Source organism: Sceloporus undulatus, chromosome 3, assembly GCF_019175285.1.
Source record: "Sceloporus undulatus isolate JIND9_A2432 ecotype Alabama chromosome 3, SceUnd_v1.1, whole genome shotgun sequence".
Classification (NCBI taxonomy): domain Eukaryota; kingdom Metazoa; phylum Chordata; class Lepidosauria; order Squamata; family Phrynosomatidae; genus Sceloporus; species Sceloporus undulatus.
In genome coordinates, this window is record NC_056524.1 from 218,935,728 (window position 1) to 218,942,081 (window position 6,354).

At 36.9% G+C, this 6,354-nt stretch overlaps 1 long non-coding RNA gene across 1 annotated transcript; it reads left to right on the plus strand.

The window, feature by feature from the left end:
* Positions 1 to 2,267: 2,267 nt before the first annotated feature.
* LOC121925634 lies at positions 2,268 to 6,112 on the plus strand. The gene is made up of 2 exons (XR_006102916.1): positions 2,268 to 3,078; positions 4,455 to 6,112. It is a non-coding gene; the product is annotated as an uncharacterized LOC121925634 (long non-coding RNA).
* Positions 6,113 to 6,354: the final 242 nt, after the last annotated feature.

Here is a 6,354-nt window from a genome sequence, read left to right on the forward strand (position 1 = left end):
GCTACAGAGCAACCAATCCTGTTTGGATGTGTAGTCACACTAACAGCCTTATCAGAGGGAAGACAGTGGTTTGCCCCCCCCCCTCCAAAATACAATTTCCCAGGATTCCCTGGCTTTCAAGGAATTGCCTCCATGCTTCCATGATCCCAGCCCAGAGATAGAGTCTCGTATATTATTATTTTATTAGTATTATTCTTATATTATTTTTTATTATATTATTATTATATTATCCCTTATTATTATTATTATTATTATCCTTTATTATTATTATTATTATTATTTTATCCTTATATTATCCTTATTTATTTATTTATATCGTGTTGCCAGTTTAAGTCCACTTCTGCGCAGATGCTTGGTTTATGATAACAATAGTGGTGATGATGATGATGAGGAGATAGGTCTGTTAGCAAACAATTGAGAGGCACTGAAAAAAGTTGGCAGCTTTCCTAGACTTAAGCTACTTCCTCAGATGCATGGGATGTGTTCCTTGTGGCACCAGAGCTCTTTCTCACAAAAACTACAATTCCCAGGGTTCCCTAGCACTGGCCAGGGCAGTTAAGCGGTCTCAAATGAGTATTTCTGCAGTAGGATTGGACCTTGAGCATTTTTAATAACCAAAGTCCAAAACACACTGCAGAAATAATCCAGTTTGTGACCACTTTCAACTCTCTGGTCTTAGTGCTAGGGAATCCTGGGAATTGTAGTTTTTGTTGTGGACCAGAGCTCTTTCTGACAGAGAAGTTCAATGTCTCACAAAACTACACTTCCCAGGGTTCCCTAGCACTGAGCCAGGGCGTCTAAAGTGTCTTGGACTGGATTATTTCTGCAGTGTGTCTTGGATCCAATTTAGGCTGCTCTTCATTCCAGAGACAATCCAGTTCATACCCTTTTACTGCCATGGCCCAGTGCTATGAATCCTGGATTGTAGTTTTTGTCACACCAAAGTTTGCTGAGATGTCTCGAAAACTAGAATTCCCAGGATTCCTAAGCACTGGCCAGGCAGTTAAAGGGGTGTCAAACTGATTATTTCTGCAGTGCAGTTGCAGCCTAACACATTCTATTTGGCAATAAATTTTCTTGGGCTTTGATTCCAATGGAGCCACTTGAATGCCACGGGCTCCATCCATACAGAATCCCTGGGATTTTGTAGTTTGGAGCAGCGTCCCACATTCTTTGGGCAGAGAAGGCAAAAGACCTTATAAAACTACAAATCCTAGGATTCAATAGGATGGGACAGCGCTCTTAAAGTGGTGTCAAACTGCATTAATTCTAAGTGTAGATGCACAAGAGGAAGGGCGCGGAGGGAGTTGTGGGGCTGGGGGGGCGGGTGAAATAATGTTGTGTATGCTGTTATTGGAAGTCTGCCTCCTCTTCCTTGCTTTTCCTTCTTTCTTCCTTCTCCCTTTTTTCCTCCCCCTCTTTCTCCTCTGTTGCTGCTGCTGCTGTTGTTGTTGTGTGCCTTCAGCTCCTTTCTGACTTATCAAGGAAGAAGGGGTGGTTCTTATACGGTGAATATATCCCAAATACTCTTTTTAAGTTGTAATATTGGGGGTCGTCTTATACACCCAGTCGTCTATTATGCCGGAATATACGGTAATCCATTATGCTGGTACATTGAAACATACAGGTATCCTATACAAGTATACCTCAGTTAACAAAGTAAATGTGTTTCAGGACTTATTTCTTTAACAGAACTTTGGTATCAGAGTGTAGAAATAACATGGAAAGATAAGGATAGTTTCCTATACTCAAAAAATCAGAGAGTTCACATATCACAGAGACTTTTTTATTCATATTCATATGCACATTGAAAATACCAGGTCAGATTATGCCTTACTTGTAACAAAAAGATTTTGAATCTTCTAGAGACCACTTGAAAGCTTCTTCCAGAATGCATCCTGGAACTTTTTTCCCCCCAACGCACCCACTTTTCTTAAGGTTTTCTTTTGGTGGTGAAATGCAATATGGCTTTTCCAACATGCCGAATAGCTGGTGGGCAGGCTAATCTCCCCCCCCCCCCCGTCCCCTGCCTTCTTTTGTTTTTGTCTTCGCATATGCTCAGTAAGTGATTCTGGATTGCAAACTGTTTACCGTGTTACATAAACACACAGAGCTACAGTTAAAATCACATAGAGTGAATCCCATCTTTCCCAAGTGAGCTTTATTGCATTTACTAAAGGCATCCTCCTTAACCCCACACTAAATGTCGGCCTTTTCCCGTTTCTCTTTCCACCTGCTCCCATGCCCGTCAGTGCTGCAGAAAACCTTCCAGTTGACAGAAAACAAGAAAAGGGGGGATCTGCTGGTCTAGGCTCCTATAAAAAGATTTTGTAAAAAGGAGCTTTGTTAACCCAGGCATGCCTACATAATCTCATATGCTTCTGCTTCCAGAACTTTAAATGTTACTATCACTTAAATTGAAATAATTCCATTTAATACAATTAATTTGTCTCAGTATAATGTCTAATCAGCATTGACACCAGGGGTCAGTCAGTGTTTGGGAAGCTATTTGCATCAGTCCTGTACCACAGTTTATTTCACTTTCGTTCAACAACTTTCAGAAAGAGTGAGAGAGCATTCTTTGATGGGCAATGTGATGGCATACATCTGAGGGTTCCTATGATTAATTAAGCTTACTCTGTTGCCTTGGAGGCTACAAGTGAAAATGAAAAGAATATGGAATTCAGTATGCTTTTTGTTGGCATGCTGGTTACTGTATATACATATTTGTGTTCATCAGAATCTATACAGACACACCTCTTCACTAGCAAAGAAAAGATATACCACCCCACTATTTGTATTCCTAGTAGCCCTGCTTAGCTTGGTAAATTAGACAAGTGTATAGAAATACTGTGAAGCTAACGCCATACCTGAGTTGAATTGGACATATAAAATACGTATACATCAGTTCTCATTTTTAAATATTTGGAATATTGATGTATCTGTACAATATCTAACTTTGATAAGAATTAAGATTTCTTAAATATATCATCTGTTATCTTTCAGGGATTGTCAATGAGACAGATTAGATTCAGATTTGATGGACAACCCATTAATGAAACGGACACCCCAGCACAGGTAAGATAGGAATGGGTTTTTCAAATATTATAAAGGTTAAGATGAGCTTGTAGTTACTCTCTGTATGTTAGGAATTTTTCAAATGCATAAAACAGAAATTCTTTTGCTCCTTAAATGTAGATTTGATTTTGTGCAGTTGAATCATTAGTAACAACAGAGTACCAGGGTCTTGAGATTTTGGCTTGGCCTACTAGAGATAGTTATCTGTCATTACCTCTGACCCTTCCCTTTCCATAATTACATTGCTCATATAAAACATCTGGGAAAAGCTTTTGCCCATGTGCTGAGTTTTAGCATAAGGTGGAAGCAATACCTTGCAATACTACTGTAAAATCCCATTAGAAGGAAGAGACTCCGCTCCTCCCCACATTTTTTTTATGAAGGAGTAGAGGAGTAATTTCTCCCTAGTGTGTTGTGTGTCTTCAGGAACTATTAGCACCACTTCTGTGGAGAACTTGGGTAAAAAGAGAGAGAACTGGTTTTTTCCCCATACGAATTCCAGTACTAGGAAGTGCAACAATCAAATTCTCCCGCTGCGGTGGGATTCTGGAAAATTCTAGCTGCTCCATACTTTAAGATCAGATGGGAAAAGAGAAATGTTAACCACTTCCATTTCCAAGTTCTCTTTGTAGTTTATTTGAAGGTTTTTTTCATTAATAGCCAGCTTATTTTGACTTCCAGGATGCACTTCAAATATACTGGTTTTTGATACACACATTTAAAATGCATGACCACTGTGTTTCTTAAGTATACAGGAGAGGCTAGGAAGTACCTATTTTGTTTGTTGCACTGAAGTTTATTGAAATCCTTTGGCATACTTAAAAAATGAATTGCTAAGTACATGCCTTGTGTTTATTTTAAGAAAGTATGGCAAGCAGCATTGTTGTATTCTTGAAATTCTGTTTCTGTTTTACACAGAGCTCATTTGTGAATATAGGATATATTGTAACAATTAAAGCTAAAGATGTTAGACTGAATAAATTTGGCCTGTAAATCTGAACTTGTTTACTTATTCACTTTTGAAATTCAACATGAATCTTTGAGAGAGTTGGGAAGGATAGTTTGGTGAGGAGGAAAACAAGAGGTGATGGATAAATGCTACTTTTTAACAATGAACTTTTGAACAGTGTGATTCTGAATAAGACAATAAAATTATACATAAGAATGTGTAACAAGTAATAACAACACAGAATCTGTTAACAGTTAAAGACTAACACATTTATAATACTGTATTTAAAGCGCCACAAGACTCATTGTTATCTTTGCTGTTGAAACAAAAAAATTATGCGAGCAAAACGTTAACATGAAATCACCAGAAAACTGCCAGAAATAAGTCCTAATTTTTAAAATCAAGTACTGTAATTTTGTTTTTACAGTTGGAGATGGAAGATGAAGACACTATCGATGTCTTTCAACAGCAGACAGGTGGCATGTGCTAAATACTCTGTCATTTTGGGAATGTGAAAGGTCACCTCAGTTTGTCATCTGTTCTTGGATTTGATATTAAATGGTAGACAAATGAACATGCCAGTCATACAGGAATCTTCTCATAGTCTGAGGACACCTATCCAAATTCTGTTCCTGTTCCTGATACCCTGCGTGTGCAAATCGAAGCTGTATCTGTGGAAAATAACTGCATCATAAAAATGGGCCCAGTTAAAATTAAATTTTCAAATAAGTAAAATATTTGATATTGTTTGCTGTCATCTTGTTCCTATGGTGGCCTAAATACCAACCTACTGTAAAACAAGAATAATTACTTCTAGCTTTTGTTGTTTTTGTTTTACTGTTTAATTATAGTAATGTAAATATTGAAATATTTTTCTTTGCAATAGTAAGGGTTTTTTTCTCAGAATAGATGACTTGGGAAAGAAGAGAAAAAAGTTTTACCATTTAATACAGTTAATACTTTAAACCTGTTAATGGGATATGCAGAAAGGGCAGTACCTTCAAATATAAATCTGAACCTAGTGGCAATTTAAGATAATGCAAATGTACATGTGCTTTTTCATAATAAAATAGCATAGAATCAAACAGTTTTTAAAGTAATGAAATATCTTGAGTTTGTCAGCTGCTGTAGCATTTCCATATGTTAACGTTCACAGCTACTATTAAATATCACATGTCCAGGGTTGAGCACTATTATCTTTAAGCAGTGGACCAGAAACCTCTAAGAAACTTTGCTGTGCAACTCATTCATTTTAATGGGACATGTGGAAGGAATTCTCATCAGACAGTACCCAATGAGAATCATTATTTCTCATTGGTTTTAGACAATAGCTATATACCTTATTTCTGTCAACACTTTTGAAAGCTGATCTTATATGCTTAATTTCCACAATTTTCCAATATAGTCTGGCATTTAAAGAGTTGTGTTCTCCATATGCACCAGGGTCTTCTGATCCCTGCCTCTAGTTCATCTTCTCTTGCATCCTGGAGTTCTCTTCCCATCTAAATTTGGGTATCCTCTGAAACAGTGTGCAGTGTGATGCAGGTGGAACACAGCCAGAAGATGGGTGAATTTAGTACTCCAGAGAGTTATTTGGATTCTAGCTTCTGATCCACATTATTCAAACTAAAGTAGGTTTTGTATTTTAAAACGAGAAATGTAAGTATATTTTTGCTCAAGCTTAATTATACTCTTTGAAGAGGGTGAACTTAAAACATCTATTAAAACCTCATATTCTTAATGAGATTTGTTGTACTGCTTCCCCCCAAATTAGAGTTTTAACTGGATTGATGTAAAAACACCCAGCTTGTCATGTTCTTGAGTATGTCCAAGTGAAGAGTAAGGTTTATTTGTTCAGTTTCAGTAAGCTGTTCATTACTGTTTCAAAAGTTCATTTTCTGCCTTTTATATGTAACTGTAAGATCATTGCCCTGGAAGAAATCCTACTGGGAGAAAAATCTTTTCCCCCTCAGTTATATATGGGCAAAGGAGGAATATTCTTTTAAATCTTTTGCTGTTTATTCACCAATTTGTACAATATTTGTCCTTTACTACTGTATACAGTAAATATAGTTTGGTACTCTGTCTCTTGGCTTATGCTTAATGCTGCTGCGTTTCTTATGATTGTACTATAGCTTATATCACTGAAATGCTGACAACTTACTCATATGTACATCTTTATTAAAATTATTTTATTAAGAGCAAACATCCTGCTCAGGGTATAAGCATTTTTACACATCAAAGTTTTTCATACAGCCGACATTAGTTCTTGTCGACTTATATTACATATTAGCTTATGGGACTTTCCCTTGCTTGTAGTAAAAACT